General features: G+C 50.2%; 1 long non-coding RNA gene across 1 annotated transcript in view; it reads left to right on the top strand.

Annotated features, from left to right (window-relative positions):
* The window catches only part of LOC139668429 (uncharacterized), a 36180-nt gene extending 22248 nt beyond the window's left edge, over window positions 1-13932 (top strand). Inside the window, exons 2-5 of the long non-coding RNA XR_011697056.1 lie at window positions 1915-2064; window positions 2158-2269; window positions 6332-6424; window positions 13828-13932. This is a non-coding gene — a long non-coding RNA (uncharacterized lncRNA). The remainder of the gene's footprint in view (window positions 1-1914; window positions 2065-2157; window positions 2270-6331; window positions 6425-13827) is intronic.
* Window positions 13933-17616: the final 3684 nt, after the last annotated feature.

The raw sequence follows: 17616 nt of genomic DNA, 5'->3' as shown, positions 1-17616 counted from the left end.
AGCCTTATAGCAGGTCAAAGGGAAGCCTTCCCAGGAAGCAAACCTAGATCTGCTCTGCACACTGATGCATCTGCAGTGGGCCTTCCCCCATCTGAATGCATTAAGTAAGCAAGTTGATAAAACAAGAACGAGAATATCATGTGCTGGGAAGAGTTTTAAAGTCAAGTTGGCTAGGCACCAGCAAAGATAACTAACTAGTGAAATGAAAAGGAGTTTATGGCAAAGCCTGTGTGTTGCAAGCAGTCTTTCTCTCCAGAAAGCTTGTTTTTGGCATCAGTGAAAAGTGCTCTGTCCCTGTGTCCCATGGAGAACTGGTCCATCCATTGCTGCCTCCCATCTTTTGCCTTTTGGAGTCTGAGTGGAGGGAGGTGAATACCAAACCCTATACTTGGCTGAAGGAGAAGAATCAAGCCCCATTTGCAGCCTGGCCCCAGAGGGATGCTATGCAAGGTGCCCTGCTGCTGCTCCCCTGTAGTTGGGACCACACTTTGTTCCCCATCTCAGGGATACTGGAGCTGGAGGAGCTCACCCAGGCTGCTCCAGGCAGCTGCACACACTGACCTGGGAAGGGCTGGTGGGGACTAAGCAGAGGAGACATCTCTGTTCCCACCAGGACTGTCACCATGGGAACTTTAGGGACCGAGGCCATTTATGACTGGTTGTAAACCCTGACTCTGACAGCAAAGCCTTTCTTTGCCTTTTTCTCTGGAGTTGGCCCTGGCTGTCTCAGAGAAAGTCGGCTTGCATTCTACCTCCGTCTGGCTCTGCACACACATCCCCTGGCAATGAGCGCTGGCCCACTGCGTGGGAGCTGCTTGAGCTCAGGGAAGTGTCCTGGCTGTGTCTCCGACAGAAAGTGGAGCAGATGCCCAAGGTTGCTGAGCACTACAGGTCTCACATCTCTGCAGACACCTGCAGATGTGGGGGGAGAGAAAGTGGTTTTTTTTGTCTTTTTTGGTGCCATTGCCCCTCGGAGGAGCTCTCAGATCAATTTGTGAGGCAAACGATCTCTGCTGAGGTCTAGATCCCCTCAGCAGGCTCCCAGTTTTGAAGCTGGAAGGGCTCATCTTTAGGCTTGGCCAAAGCTGAAAATGCTATGGTAAAGAGACAGAGGAACAACTGGCAGGAACCAGCCTGTGGAGGAGAAGTTAAGGGCAGGACTTCAGCAGCCAGATCTCACTGGTCCTCCTTCCAATGCCAAAGGATTCTGTGAAGCCACTTGTGCTGTACATTTTCTGAGGACTACTCCAGTTCAGATGCCTGCCTGGCCTTCCTCTAGAGAGAGAGGTTAAAATGCAAAGCTGATCAGGAATTGCTCTTTCTCCAGCTGCTCAGCTCCTGTCAAAAAAAGTCACACACAATTTCTTGATGCTGCTCTGTGTTCTGGGAGCTGCAGTCCAGGTAGCTCATGAACCTCTCATCCTTTTGCAGGGCCAGCACCCTGGTTGGACTACTAATCCCACTTTGGGCCACAATGCCCTGCTAACAAAATGTGGTAGTGTGACCATGGTGCTGAAAGGGAGCTTCCGTGGCTGGGGAGAGTTGGGCAGGGCAGGGCAGAGCCTGGCAGGGCAGGACTTGGGGACCAGCAGGCAGCCCTGGTTCTTTGGGGTGAAGGCTTTAGGAAGGGAGGGCATTTGGTGAGACTGCCTGGCTTTCAGGAGTTCGGGTTTGTGTTAAAAAGATCCCTGTTACTACAGAATAAAAGATTCAATGGTCAATACTTCAGTATTACAATTTGGACTCGATGATCTTGTAGGTCACTTCCAACTCAGGATACTCTAATACAAAGAGAAAGGTACAAGAGATATCCCCCCAGTCACCCTGTTATAGGAAGCCTTTCAGTGGAGAGCTGCTCCCTTTCCCGATGGCTTTCGCATGCACAAACACTCTCCATCTCGGTTTTCCCCGCAGCTTGAAGTCCAGCTCTGTCCATCGTGCTTGCCAGGATCTATGATCCCATCTGCAGAGGAAGATATCTCCTAGTAAAGTGACACACTTGGAATAACATGGACCACTGCTTTCTCCATTCTTCGGCTTTATGTGCCCTCATTTCCTTGGCAGGTGAGTGACTGGCTGGCACCCTGGCTGGAAGATGGATGAGCCACCCCCTTGCTGCTGACACAGCTTGAATGCAGACTTTCTGCTTTTGCCTAGGTATGAGACCAGGAAGAGGAGAGGTGTTTCCTGAGAAAAAGTGACAGGGTTTGACCTGGGCTTCCTGTGGGATTCTGGGAGAAAAATGAAAAGGCTTGGCAGCTTTGTGAGGGTAAGCACTTTTTTCCCTGTGTGTTGTTTTGGCATTTGTTTATTTTTAAGACAGTGGTAGGAAAATTTTCCTCCTTAAGGGGAAAACGAAGCAAAAGGAGAGACTTGGTAGTGTTGACTGCTCATCCATGGACAATGGTGGTCCCATGAAAGGCTAATGTCTGTAGAGAGACTGTTTGCACTGGTGCTTAGAGCTAATGAAGTATGAGTGCAAAGGGGGCTCCTAAAGCTAGTGCAAAACAAGGCTCACAAGCTTCAAATGTTTGCCTGGATAGTCTCCAAACCTTCTGCCCTTATTTGGGCTACAGCTGAGGTTGGAGACCTCAGAGCTGCAAAGACTTCAGTGCAGCTGGTTCCAAGCTAAACCAGAGCATCACAATGAAAATAAATAAACAAATGGTGCTATTCGGAGCCTCAGACACATTGGAGGGTTTCATTTGCACTACACCAAGCAGGATACGCCCCTCCCTATTTGGAAGCAATGTCTTGATTTACAGTTCATTATTTTTTAATGAATTCCCTTCTTTGTCTCCCAAGTGTGGAGCCTGCACACCTTTAGGAGACTTTTGGAAGGCCTCTGCTTATTTCCTCTAGCAGTGCATCATGGTACAGGACATATTCACCCCTTATAAGGATGAGCATACACAGTATATTTCCATGACATGCTGCTACCCCTCCATGCCTCATGTTAAAGAAACCTTTTTGCAGACGTGGTCTTGTCCTGACATTCCTGAAGTCAGGTCTTGATGCTCCTTGTGCACCTTTTGGCTGTCACCTCTGCGTGCAACACTGCCCAAGGCCTCTTGGTTAGCAGAGGCACTTACCACACTTACTACTGGTAATACTCAGCAGCTGGTGGCTCCCCTCCTCCTGCCCCACTCCTCATTTCTTCCAGTTTCTGGCATACCCCGGCTTTCTCCAGTGCTGCAGACTTGCAAGTCCCTTGGCATCACAGTGCCACGATCTCAGCTGGTTGCACTTCTTCATGCAAAGTTCTCATGGAGATTCACCTTCCTTTTCTCTCCTGGATCCAGTCCAGTTTCCCTTCAGTCAAAGTCCCATGCCAAATCCTCCCTCCTCCCAGCAGTTCCTGTGTTTATGTCTCTTGGTCCGGTAAGCCCCTTTTCCCACCTGTCTATGCACACATTGCTCATTCTGCCTGAGCAAGGATGGGAAGTGTGAGAGGGCAGGAGCTGCCTAATCTCAGGGATGGTCTGGACTTGTGATTTGGATTGCAGCAATCCACAGCTTTGCTTATCTGGAAGTCCTGCTCAGTCCCTGGCTGGAGTGCATCCTGAAAGGGGAAAAGTTTCAGGGAATTTAGGTGGTAAGCAGTATAAGACTGCCTTAAGGGAGCACATATGAAACGGAATATTTCAAAGACTTGGCTAAGTTTGGCAGCTGCAAAGGGTGCATCTGGACTAAACCAAAGGCCTTCCCTGCTTCTCGGTTTGCCAGACGTCAAGTTCGCATGCCAAAAACATACAGCTTCAAGAGCTCTTCAAAGAAAAGGTCATCAGATTTCTCTGTAACAAAAGCAAGAGAAACCAAAGCATTTCCCCTTACAATGTTCTTGGAAGTAGATTAATCATTTTGGCTGAAATGATATATTTTATAACTGTATTTGCTTAGATAGTTCAGCATTAGGCAGCTAACCAGCAAGATGAAGTTCAACCCAAACAGTTTTAGCATGGCCAAGTTAAAACCAGCTGAATAACAGCACTTGGCACGGGAAGAGCGACCTCAGGTTCACAGTGCTGGGCAGGAGCAGACCTACCTGCAATGCCTTATGCTTCTGCTTTGATAGAGTTGCTGGAGCAGAGATCATGTTTGGTCAGGGTGAAGGAATCCAAAACTTGCATCCTTTTTTGCCTTTACTTTCTTTCTCTCCCAAGCCAGAATGGCAGTGTCCAATCTTCAACCTGTGAATGGTATCCAGGCTCCAACCTTGGTTTGGAGGTGGAACTTGAGGTGGACAGGGTATGGTTGCTTACGTACAGGAGAGTTGCTCAGCTTATACCAATGCTTTCCAGCTACCTCACACTTACACCTCATGACAGTTTTGAATGGTGGTGTATCCTGCAACACATCCTGCATCAGCAGGAGGCTTTGTGGCCCTCACAGCAAAGCGAAGAGGGGAAAGGGAGAGGGGAACCAGGCATCATAGACCAGTGTGCTGGGAAGTGTGGCTGTGCAAGGGGAAATGGCAGAAGATGGAGGGCTCCAGGGGCAGGCAGAGCTGGATGAAGCTGTACCACTGCTCAGGGCTGTACAGTATCCTCTCCCATTTTTCTGCAGCGTGATGAAATGGTGCTTCACTGGCTTCTCTCCTGGTGCTGTGTGGTGTGTCTGTACTCTGTCAAGCTGGGGAGTCAGCATTGCAAACAGAACTGATGCTGCCAGGGACTGGGAGGAACTTGTACTGCAAAAAGACTAGCACAGGGATGTATAGCTGGGCCATAGCAAATGGCAAAGGGCTGCACTGCAGCAGTGGAGGTGTTGCAGGGGATGCAAGAAACTTGAAGTCTGTGCACTGGGCGGTGGATATGGATGCTCCATCAGTGCAAGACCCTTTTCCATCCTCTCTCTCCTGTCCTGCTGCTGTGCCCTGACATGGGTCACTGCCATCACAGACAAGGAAGCTGGCCGTGCCATGGTGGTGCTGCTGTGGGTGTAGGCAGGAGTGGGAAGCAGTACTGCCCTTTGCAAAGGTGCTCCATGTCCTCAGAGGTGCTGGTTTTGCTCTGCTTACAGTTTCCCACAAGCATTGTTTTTCCTCTCTGGGACACTAAATAGCCTCTAAACAAGGAGAATCTGGCAGCCATCCCAGGCCCCACTGTGCTGCTGGGGTGTTTGGGGAGGGGAGAGAATACCCCGAGAACAGGGGCTCATGGTTCAGCTGCAATTTTCACAACACACTCCTTGCTCTCCACCTCTGCCATGGGAAGGGCTCTTTACATCTCGTTGGTGCTCAACTCATAGCAAATGGTACTTTCTGTTCTGGGTCTGCTGGGTCTGTGGCACCAGACACTGTCTCCCATTTAAGTACTACTTGGCACTGGTGATATGGACACTTTTGACAAAGGAAGAAGGAAGGAGGGACATCTCAGGACCTGGATGAGGAAATAAATATTTAGACTCAGAGCCACAGAAGATAATGTGTCACTTTACATCTGCCATGAGGATTTGTTGAGCAGCCTCTGAGGTCAGGACAGTTTGCCCATCCTGTTCTCAGGTAGCCTGCGAGGGCTCAGCATAGCTCCAGCATTGTGGTACCTCCTGCCAGCCTCAGTCATCTACTGATGTTTCTTGATCTGAAGCTGATGGAGGCCAGGGATGTGAGTCACTGGCCTCTGCTGGCCTTCTTCCACATGCTCAATTTGGTGCTGCCTTGTGTGTATGAGAGTGTGCTCTCCTCTCCCAGCTGTGCGTGCCTGCCTGCCAGCACGCCGCTGATTGAATTTGCAGCTGTGCTGGTTTTCTTCTCTATTCTAACTTTGGGAGTCTTGTTCACAGATTAGGGGGAAGGAAGGAGGAGGAAGAAGAGGAGGGAGGGAAAATGAAAAATAAATTAATAAAGCAACAGAGGGAGAGATGCCTAGTAGAAGCTGGTGTTTTCCCCCAGGCAGCATATTGTGCCATCATCCCCACTGTGCCTTCACTACCAGCAAGCAGGAGATGTCACCTCCCCACACTTTCCTGGAAGATGGACTGGGGTTTCTGTTAGAAGTCCCCCAACTTTGCTGGAGAACTGATAGCTTCTTTGGGCACCATGTTAATTCCCAAGAAAAACCAAGCCACTGTCTCATGGCTTTGCACCCAGTTCTGCTGGGGCTGCTTTCAAGCTCTCCACATGGTGAGGGGGTCATCCATCCTTGCAAGAGGTAGATGGACTGGAGCTTCCTCAATAAGCACCATCAGCTTTTCATCAGTGTACAGCCCATAGAGCACAGAGATGGTGAATGCAGAGCTGGACAGCCCCTGCAGTGGGAGCTAGCTGGCAGCTGCCGAGATAGGACACACAGCCTCACAACGCTTCACCTGACAGCCTTCTTCATTGCAGAAGGTGCACAGAAGTCTCCAGCTGTGACACTTTGCAGGGGAACCATGAGACATCCCAGTGAGGAGAGTACCACATGTCAGGAGGTGTTTGGAGGTAAGTTCTGCTCTTTGCAAAAAGTTGGGGAGGGCCTCAGGGTATATTGGGCCCAAGATCCTGATTCCTGTGGCATCCTACAGCATAACTGCCAGAGGGTCTTGTAGGTCAGGAGGTGAACCAAGAGATATTTCTGAGAGCTTGAGTGGCATCCCCCTCTCTCTGGTGGAGTGCTGGAGACTTGGGTATCTTGGTCTGAAGCTTTCCTCTGCATATCACAGAAAGCTTTGCCAAATGATCTGTACCCTAGTGTGCCCTACAAAAATCTGCAATGGGTCATGGCACCCATCACATGCAGTCTTCTAAGGACGAGAGGGACTGTGGGAAAAGGGGTGGACCAGCCAAAATGGTATGGGTTGTACTACACACTGTCTTGCTTCTCTGTGTTTTATGGTTGATGGATATGACAAAGACCTCATAGCCATCAAAATATTGAGCCCTGTCCTGAGACTTTCCTTTAGCAGACAGTTTCTGAAAGGGCAGTTTTGATTCCCTCTCACTTGGCCCTGTTAATCTTGTCTTTTTCCAGGGAACAGCAATGGCCTAAAGCTTGATTGTGCTTTAGCTGGCATGGATGCAGATCTGTGAACTCCAAGGGTTCCCCACCTGTGGGACACCTGTGCAAACGAGATTAGGCAAGGCCCCAGGGACACGGGTCAAATCAGGACAGAGCAGTGGCTTCCCAGAGAGGGGCCAGGAGCGCTGTAACTTCCTCAGCAGCTGTGAGTCTGCAGATACAGCAACAGGGAAGGCACTCAAAGGGTCTGGGCTGGTGTTTAAACAGCCTGGAGCAAAACCAGGCTGACTTTACATTTTACAGCTGAGGTGCTTGCTGCAGGCAGCAGAAGGTATTTTCTGAGTTTTTCTGGTCGTTCCTGTTCACAGCTGGAGAAATGATTTGGATGCGAGTTTCCCAATAAGATGTCAAGCCCTGTGCTCTGTGGGCTGTGTCAGACAGGGGCTTGGACATGAGAGAAGTGTGGCCACAGCAAAGACCTCCTTGCTTTTCACTAAGGTGCCCAGGGCTGTGGAGGAAGGACCTCTTGTGCTCTGGTCCTCAGGCTAAATCCTGCCCTCAACCTGACCTTGCTCATCTTGGAGCCCATGGACTTTCCCTGGCTTGCAAAGCCCAGGTGTGATTGGGGCAGACCTCTGATCAGGAACTTTGCCTCCTGATCTAAGCACTTGAGGTAGCACTGTGCCATCCCTTAGCCCAAGGCTGTTCCTGCCCTAGGAAGGCTTGCACAAGGAGTGGCCCCACTCTGGTGCTGGGGGCAGGCAAGGAGGGGTAGGCTTTGATTTCTTGCAGCATGTCTAGCTGTGCTGTGGGGTAGGGACCTCATAGCACTGGCCCAGAAACAAGTCTGTGAGTGAAGAAGTGTGTGTTGGATAGGATGTTGAAAGTGAGGAAGGAGTGGTGGGAGAGAGGGGACCCCTATCCTCTAAGGTGCTCAGCAATTTGAAATTCCAGGGAGGCTTCAGTTTCCCTCAGGTGCTGCATTCTCTACCATTATCCACAAGCAGCAATCTGGGTGTGCCTTGGATAGGGACCTTGGGTAGGAGCATCCTTCCCCTTTTCCTGCCCCATCAGAGATGGCTGTCAGCTGGGACAAAGAATGGGGCAAGAGCCCCCAGAGGTAGCTGGGCTGGGCAGGAGGTCCAGGGACAGGACAGAGCACAGCACCAGGCAGCTGCCCCTACAGGCTGGCAGCACTCTGGTGGGCGTAGGGGCCAGTGGGCAGTCACTGGAAGGGAGGGGAACATTGCAGCCTTCGTCTCACCCACACTGTTCAAAGAGAGGTAGGGGGTTGGGAGATTTGTCCTCACCTCCCCTGGCCCCGTTCTGAGCTGTGAGAAAGCACACATGGTACCTCAGGTCATAGCTGGCACCCCAGATCAAGCGGCAAGACTGGATGCCGGGTAAGGAGCCGGTCTCCCGCAGCCCCTGGCTCTGGGAGAGGGTGAAAAAGAGAGGGACCCCCGGGCAGCCCCTGCACTCTGCCCCAGGGCTGCCTTCCCTGGCGGAACAGCACTGATGTGGAGCAGCGCAGCGGGGATCCCCAGGCAGCACCCGATCCGGCGCCCCTGCAGCACAGCCTCCACCGCCGGCGGGACCCCCTCGTCCCACCGACCCCGTCCCGCGTGGGTGTGGGAAGCACCTTCCACCGGGTGCAGCTCCTTCGGTAGCCCCTCCTCTCCCTCCACCTGGGAAATAGGCTCCCTTCTTTTCCCGGCCGCTATGCAGACACCAGGCTCTGCACGTAGCAAATGGAGGCGATTTCCTCCTTAGCGGCACCACATGGAAAGTATTGAGCCGTCTGTGGTTTGGTTTTGTGGATTTTTTTCTCTTTTTTCCTTCTCTCCCCCCCCCTCCCCTTTTTTTTTCTTTCCCCCTCCCCTTCCCTCCGCCCCTTCCCTTGCCCTACGCGCGCTCCGTGTCCTGTAGGATGCAGTGTTAGATCTTCCACACTTCTCTGATTGCTCATGTACATCTGCTCCCAGTCACACTGCACAGTGCTAAATGTCAGGAAGTGACTGAATCCCACAGTGAGCACAGCTGGGCTCTCCCGGCAGGGGCAGGGAGTGAGGGAGCAGGGACAGTGGTAAGGGCATTGGGAGGCAGGGGCGAGGAAGATCGAGGTTTTTGGGAGCCATGGCATGGCTGAGATCTCTTGTGCTGCTGCTGTCCCAGCAGGAAGGGCTGCTGGGGTTCCCTGTATCACACCAGTCCAGTCTGGCTGGTGTCTTTGGGGTTAGTTTGCTCACAGAGGGGACACAGGGCTACTTGTTCTTTCACTTTTCCAGTGGATTATTATTTCCCAGTGGACCAATGAGGGTGAAACCACCAGACAAACCCTGGAAGAGTCCTTTGCTCACCCTGCTCAGGACCTGGGGCCAGATACAAATACACTGTGTGTATTGATTGTGTGACATGCGCATCAGCCAGTGGGACAGGGAAGGCCAAGGAAACCTTGTACTGACTGAGTCTTTTTAAATACCTAACACTTGGCATAGTCTAACCTGACAAGGAAAGCAAAATGCCAGGGACCTAGAAAGGAGAGGTGTTGTGGGCCATGAACTGAGGGTGGCATTCAGCATCACTACTTGTACATACTGCACTGTGAGGACTTCTGCCATCGTTGTCTTGGGGCAGAGTCATTGTTCCCACAGACTACAATCCTATGATTCTATGACTGGCCACAGCACCAGGGAAGAGAGAACTGAGACACCCACAACCCAGTTATGCTGCCCGTCAGCCAAGGCAAGGGCAGGGAACAGAGGGTAGGACCTGTGCAGGACAGCACTGGTGGCAAAGCCTGAAGCCTATTTGTGTGTGGGATGACTTTTCTGTTGGAAAGGATAGCAGCTGTGCAGGTATAGAACATAGATAGATGCTTCAGTGCCAATAGTTAGTCACTACAAGGACATGGGCCAGGCTCCATGCTGGGGGTAAATGACTCATTGAAGTCTGTGGGACCAGAGCTTTGTTGCTCTTGGCACTCAAGCCAGCTGGATTTAATGCTAGGTTGGGTACATCCTTCGTGACTGGTAGAGAGTCCTTCACAGCATGCTGTGCCATTTGCAAGGACAGCACATATGCTCTCTGGGACAAACATCCTATGAGCCCAAGAGCCCTTCCTCTCCATCAGTACCCTGTCGTATATTTGAGGAAGATGCTACTGGAGTCAAGAAATTTGCTGTAAGTTCTTACAGGGAATTTTTTTCACTGGGTAGCTCACCAGCTTGTCTCAGTCCCTGTGCCTGATCTCCATGCTTTGTACTGCACACCGTCAGGGCTGCCTGCTCTGGCTCTTCTGAGTACACACACAAATGTCACTGGAGGGCAAGAGACACATGGTGGGCAGGGTATTTTAGAACTTGTTCACAAATTGAGTTTCTTTTAGACTGCTGTGTTTTAATAGACAACATGTTAAGGAGCTCCACGATTTCTGTTGTTCTGAGCTGGGCAGGTGGCGTGAAACCCTCCCATAGGCAATGCTGCTGATTCCTCTTGCAAGAGCCTGTGATATGCAAGGGCTACAGCAGTGGTTCAGGAGAGGAGGTGGTGGCTTTTTTCTCTACCTGCCTGGTTGGTTTGTCATCTGGACCATTTCCTTCCTTTAAGTAAGTGTCCACTTTACTCATGTTTGAAACCCTGTCCTGCTGCTGCTCCTAGAGCTCACTGCACACAGAAATTGCTGTGTCAGTGCAGGTCTTGCACCATGACATCCCTTGGAGCTCAGTCCCTGTCCTTCCACGAGCTGCTGTCCCTGAGCTGGTTACAAACTTTCTGTCTTTGGATTATTTTACATCCAAGTCTGGTTTTTCATTTCCCAAGATTTTAACACTGTCCTAGTTTTCTCCTTAAGACCTGAGACCTCTTCTTCTGCTCTGCCCACCAGGCTTGGGAGGGAGCACTCAGCCTTGTGGAGGGATAGGATGTGGAGATGGCAGTGTGCTGCCTGGGATCTCTAGGCAAGCCTTAGTCAGAGCCCTGCTTTTGTACGTGCAGCCTGGCACTGAGACAGGAAGGGAGCCTCCCTGAGAGGCAGGGAGGGAGAGTGGTGATAAGTGAGCCTGCCTAATTAATTCCTCCTCTTGTTACATGTTTGTTCTCACAAATGTGTGTGTTGGCATGATCCTGGGCAGGGCTTGGCCTGGCATCCAACTGACTCCTTCTTTTATCTTGGTTACTCCATGAAAATTGTTAATTGTATCTGTCTCAAGCCCTGAGCTCTGGATGGAGATTTCACATCAAACAGCAACGCTCATAAAGTGGATCCAAGAAGGGCACTGAGCTCAGCTCTGAGGCTGCAAAGAGGAGTAAGAGACCTCTGTGACTGTGATTTCATCCCAGGCTCTCTGCAAATATCCTCCTCACCCGGCTGAGGCAGAGGGAGTCTGCAGAAGGCTGTCAAACCCAGGCTTTGTCAGGCTACACAGGGAAGGAGTTTCCCCTACTGATGACCTTTGCTAAAGGATGTCCCAGTCCTACCTGTGGCAGCTGGGAAAAAGTGGCCACCTGAATTCTGGAAAGATGTTACATCTGTAGTGTTTTGACATTGAGAGAAAGTAATCTCTGTAAAATTCTTGTCTGGAAGTCAGGCATTGAGGCTACACACAGAGCTTTGGTACATGGGCTTGCTACCAAAGCTCTGTGTGTAGCACTGACACAAGGGTATATGATGTCGCTCTTGCAGGAGCTGGCCGCCCTCTTCCAGGAGGCTCCCAAGGCTTCCAGTCTATCCTGCACATGCCCTGCAGACAGCTCATTAATTTCAATTCCACAGCCCAATCTTTTCTTCCCCTGACACAATTACTTAAAAGTTTCTTTGCAGCCCTCCAGGCATCCCACCCTCTTGCTGGCTTTCCTTTGCATAGCTCTCTCCAGCTTGTCTCCACAGGACTTTGCCATGAGCCTCCTTTCAGAAGAGTTTCATAGCTGGGGCCCAGGACGGGGATATATGGGAAGACCATGAGGGTTTTCCTTACTATATAGACCAGAGCTGTAGCTTCAGGCGAAGATGTGAGAAGCCCCTAAAAGGAGCATGAGAGAAAATTTAGGCAATGCCTTATTCCAAAGGGAAAAGTTCTGGTCTCTTCTTAGAAAGGGCAGTATCCCAGAGACCCTCTTGAGGCTGCTTTTGAAAGAGAGGCTTCATGTCAATGAGCCAGGTCAGCAAGCACAGCCTTGCTTCTCTTCTGGAGTGCTTGTCTTATGGTGACATAAGTAATGATGAAAGGCTTTTTTGCCTTTGGTGTCCTGCACCACTGGGCCACACCTTGTGTTTGGAGGGCAGGAGCTGACTTTTGAACAAGTAGAATCACCTTTGACCAAGTACTCTTTGTGGAAGCAGAATTCCTTGGGTGCTTCTGGGTTCTGCTGAGATGCAAAGCTACAAAAGATGGCTCCTTCCAAGGATGAACATCCCCCAGAGCAGGAAACCAAGCAACAACCCTGGCATCAGACACCAAGAATGTGGAGAATGCCAAGGAACTCAGTGAGGCAAGTTCAAACTGGGATAAAGCAAGTGGCCAGTCTCCCTATGCTCTACAGGACCACAGTGGAGAAAGAGGTTTGGAGGAGGTGTGTGGGAAGCCTCTCCCAGGCACAAGTGGGAGAGAAGGGAAGGAGCATGCAGGTGCTTGTTGGGAAAGCAGGTGAACAGGCAGCATTGATCGCCTGGTAGGGCTGGCAGAGTGGAGGCAGGACTTACTCTCTCCCAAGCACTTCAGAAGTTGGGGAGGGACCCCACAGATGCTGGAAGTGGAGGTGCTGTGTGTGATGGGTGGAAGGGAAGATTGGTGTCTGGCAAAGCTGTAACCGCTCACTACCATGAGATGTCCTACAGGACATCTATGGCTGTCCCCTAAGCTCATAAATCACCTCTCAGCTGTCAGTGCTTGAATTGCTACAGTGGCACAACAAGGTTCTGCAATGCTTTGTCTTTTCCCTACCCAAACAGGCAGCTCCCTTCCCCCAGCTGCTTTGCCCACGTTCACTGAAGGAAAACCCAGCTCTTTAATTCCAATCACAAATTCTGGAAATGATTAGTGGGCTGTCATCACTCAGCCCCACCGGATATCAGGCACGGGGCATTTCCGTCCCCTGTAATTGATCGTGTGCAGGGCTGCCTGGCTCTTCAGCAGGCAGGGGAGAAATGAGTGAGAGCTGGGTGTACTGTTTCCCTCAGCCTGCCTTGCTCAGTGCTCGGCTGGGAAAACTGCTGGACCAAAAAGCAGGGCAAAGAATAAATTCATTCATGGCTAAAGGTAAGGACAGGGCAAAAAGGTTCCCCAAAGAATCGAGCCGATCCTGTCTAGGGAAAGAAATGAAAAATAGTGCAGTTGGGGAAGGGGGGCAACACTGGGGCAGCTCTTTCACTGATGCGCAAAACTGCACTTTGGGAAACTGCTGTCACATACCTCAAGGGGCCTGGGAATTCGGTGGCCCGTTCATCCAGGGTACCAGAAGCAGCTGCCAGCTCCTGCCTGATGGAGAGGATGCTGATCAGCATCGCACCCACACCCACTTGGCAGCCTTTGTTCCCTGCTCTGCCTGCCCCTTTCCCAGGGTGCTCTCTGGCTCCTGGGAGCTGCCCGTTTGCCAGCTGCCTAGTGAGAGCTGCTGTCTGCCCCGTGTGAATGTCTTGCATCCATCCAGTAGACTCACAGCCTTCCACTGAAATGCCTCATTGTGCAGCTGGCTGGACTACGTGAGCCTGACTACATGGAGCCTGCTTTGCTTTGAAGCTAACTCTTCCTTTTGAGTCAACAGAACTGTGTGGTGTAATTGTAAAATTTCCCTTCATTGGCCAACCTCCTGATGTTAACAAAAGCTCCCTGCTATGTGAACAGGCCAGATGCTGTCTGAAGACTCACGTATGTTCCTCATCCTGCAGGAGGTGCTGGACTTGCACCTGCGGGTGCGCTGAGCCAGGCAGAGAGGTTGGAGTCATACGCCCCCCTGATGGGGCAGAGTCATGAGTTCCCTCATCCTTTTCTCAATGACCTCAGGTATGTGTTTCCCTTCCTTTCAGATTATCTTACCCTGCAGAAATCCTGGCTGAAACTGTCTTAAATGTGGTAGTAATTATCTTAAGAAGAAGGGGTGAGATTCCAGATGACTAGGGAAAAAAGGCAGAAGGATAGTACCTGTTTTTAAAGGAGTAAAGGAAATGGAGCCATGGGACATTAGAACTATCAGGCTGCCTTCAGCACCAGCAAGTGCCCTGGTGCCGAAACCCTGTTTGTAAGGCTACCAAGACAGTGGAGTAATGGGTAAGAGAATTGGATTTGACAACAGCATCGTTTCATTCTACAGCAGGGTTGGAGGAGATAAAGAGATGTGTCCTGGCTCTAATGCTGTGATCTACTTTCATGATCAGCCTGGGTGTTGGTTTAAAAGATGTGTATTACATTTCACAGAATCACAGAATGTTAAGCGTTTTGAATGGACTGTAAAGGTCATGTAGGACCAACCTCCCCTGCCATGGGCAGGGATACCTCCCACTAGACCAGGTTGCTCAAGCCTTATCCAACCTGGCTTTGAACACTGCCAGTGTTGGAGTATCCACAATCTCCCTGGGTAGCCTGTTCCAGTGTCTCACCACCCTCACAGTAAAGAATTTCTTCCTAATATCTAACCTAAATTTCCAGTCTTTCAATTTGTACCCATTATTCTTTGTCCTGTCATTACAGTTTCTGTTGAAGAGTCCCTCTTTGCCTTCCTTGTTGGCCCCATTCAAATACTTGAAGGTTGCTATGAGGTCTTCAGGCAACCTTCTCTGGATGGAACAGCCCCAACTTTCTCAGCCTGTATTCATGGGGAAGGTCCTCCTGTCCTCTTACCAACTTTGTGGTCCTCCTCTGGACTTGCTCCTACAATTCCATATCCTCCTTTTGTTGGAAGCACCAGAACTGTACACAGTACTGCAGGTAGGGTCTCACAAGAGTAACTCACCTCCTTCGATCTGCTGGCCACCCTGCATTTGATGCAGGCCAGGATTTGGTTGGCTTTCTGGGCTGCGAGTGCACAGTGACAGCTCATGTCAGGATTTTTTTGCTGACATTGATCAGCCCTGTGGTGGTTTCAGGCACTTTGGAGATCAGGATGTGAGTTCAGGCAGAGTATGACACTGGTGAAATGTATATAGAAGAATGCAATTCATAAGGGCAAATGCAAGCCACACATAGCAGGATAATTTGCTGCATGTATATAGAAGGGGGCAACGAGGCCTTCAGAAAACAGCATTGGTGTCATTGAGGTAATGGATGTCATTACTGAGTGAGTCAATGCCACATAGATGTGAAGAAAAACAAACGTTGCTACTAGGCCATATAAACAAAAGTGCCATAAGCACCATGCATGCTGCAATCATTCCACTTTACGCAGTTATTAGGAAAACCTCATACTTTCTACATATATCCAGTTTGGGCAATACAGTTCAAGAAAAACTTGCAACTATTAGAATCACTGAAAGATGATCAGCAGACTTGTAACTGTGACCTATGAGTATAGGTTGAGAGAGCTTCATCTGTTTAGTCTGCTTATATGAGGAAAGAAGGGAAAACATGACAACCTTCAGATTTGTAAAATGTGCCTGAAAAAGAAACTGAATGGGTTGTTCTCCATCTCCAGAAGACATAATATTAGACATCCAGAAAGACTTTTCAGCTCCTTAAGCCCTTAAGGGTTCCTGCCTTCTTCAGACAGAGTATCTTGCAGGGTCCACACAATCACACAGTCAGAATGGGTAAGGTTTGAAAGGACTACAGTGGGTCATCTGGTCCAACCTCCCTGCTCGAGCAGGATTATCCTAGAGCACATGGCAAAGGATTGCATCCAGACAATTCTTTGGTATCTCAAGGAAGGAGACTTCACAACCTCTCTGGGCAACCCACACATTAAAGGGGTTCTTTCTCATGTTCAGGTGGAACTTCCTGTGCGTCATTTTCTGCCTGTTGCCTCTTGTCCTATTGCTCAGCACCACCAAGAAGAGCCTGGATCCATCCTCTTGGCACTCTCCCTTCAGATACTTACTTACATTGATGAGGTACCCTTTCAGTCATCTCAAGGCTGAACAGGTCCTACTCCTTCAGCTTGTCCTTGTAAGAGAGGTGCTTCTGTCCCCTCATCATCTTTTTAGTCCGCTGACTGGACCCACTCCAAGAGCTCTGTGTCTTTCTTGTACTGAGGAGCCCACAACTGGACACACGCTCCCAATGTGGCCTCACTAGGGCTGAGTAGAGGGGTAGAATCACCTCCCTTGACCTTCTTGAAATGCTCTTCCTAATGCACCTCAGGATACCATTGGCCTTCTTGTCCATAAGGACATATTGCTGGCTCATGGATGGCTTGTTGTCCACCAGATCCCCCAGGTCCTTCTCTGCAGAGCTGCTTTCCAGCAGGTCAGTCCCCAGCCTGTACTGGAGCAGGGGGTTACTCTTTCCCAGCTGCAGGACCCTGCATTTGTCTTTGTCGAATTTCAGGCAGTTCTTTGTCCATCTCTCCAACCTGTTGAGGTCCTTCTGAAGGGCTGCACAGCCCTCTGGAGTATCGGCCACTCCTCCCAGCTTTGTGTTGTTGGTGCACTTGCTGAGAAGGCATCTGTCCCTTCATCCAAGTCATCGATGAATGAGTTAAACAATACTGGGCCAAGTATTGAACCTTGGGGGGCACCACTAGTGACCATCTTCCGGCTGGACCCACCAACTCCAACTACACAATCTCCTCTAGAAGTTTCCAAAACCAAGATGCAACAAATCCTTGTCAGGTCTAGTTAGATAGTGGTATCCCTCCTGGGTAGAGATATATCTAGACAGTGTCTCAGGACCCAGTTTGAGATCATGCACCATTACACAATAAGGCTAACCTGATCTTTGCAGGTTGACAAGGGCATCACTGAAAATCGATGAACAGTGATTCTCCTCACATTGCCATGTTGTCTAGACACCACACTGGACTGCCTGTTTCAAAAAGTGGATAGCCTTGCAGGACACATGGCACAACACCAGCAAGTTGTCTGTTGCCCAAATGATGCTTAACCTCTTATTTGAACAGATATGCCCTTCACCTGATGGAGGACAGCAGGCTGCTATCACTTCCTGATGGGAAATACAGTGGCTTAGTTGCACAGTGGAGGCTCCTAACTTTGCAGAACTGAGAGTCAGCAAGAAAGGCATATTACATCATTCCCGTCTACAAGAATCAACTGGGAAGACTTCTTGAATGGATCCCTCATCTGGCTCTGGTTAGATAACAAGTAAAGATTTAGAGAAGAGGTAGAGGAAGCCTACCCTTTTTTGTGGCTGAAGTGAAACCACCAATCGAGGGTAAGTTGCAAGTGTGGACTAAACATCAGTCCTTGAATGAACTTTCATGACAGCAGGAGAAAGAGGACCCAGTCTCCACTAGACCTTGAAGCAGCTTTTCAGGAGGAGAGCACATTGAAGCTGGCAGGTCCTCCAGGAAGTCAGTGGGAATGTGAACCCGCAGGAGTTCTTCAGAGCCATGCCAGACCTCTGCAGAAGGCTGTCTAGAGCAGAACTGAGCTACCTTCCTTTTCATGCAGACTTAGTGCCATTGTCTACATGGGGAATCCTCTCATGGTTGTGCTGATTGAGCCTGTTGCTGAAGCGTACAAACTGCCTCTTCAAACTCAAGTGCACTGTGAGGGCTGACTTGAGCA

Source organism: Pithys albifrons, chromosome 2 (assembly GCF_047495875.1).
Source record: "Pithys albifrons albifrons isolate INPA30051 chromosome 2, PitAlb_v1, whole genome shotgun sequence".
Lineage (NCBI taxonomy): Eukaryota > Metazoa > Chordata > Aves > Passeriformes > Thamnophilidae > Pithys > Pithys albifrons.
Note: the sequence above shows the minus strand (reverse complement) of the source record. Positions and strands in the feature narration are given on the sequence as shown.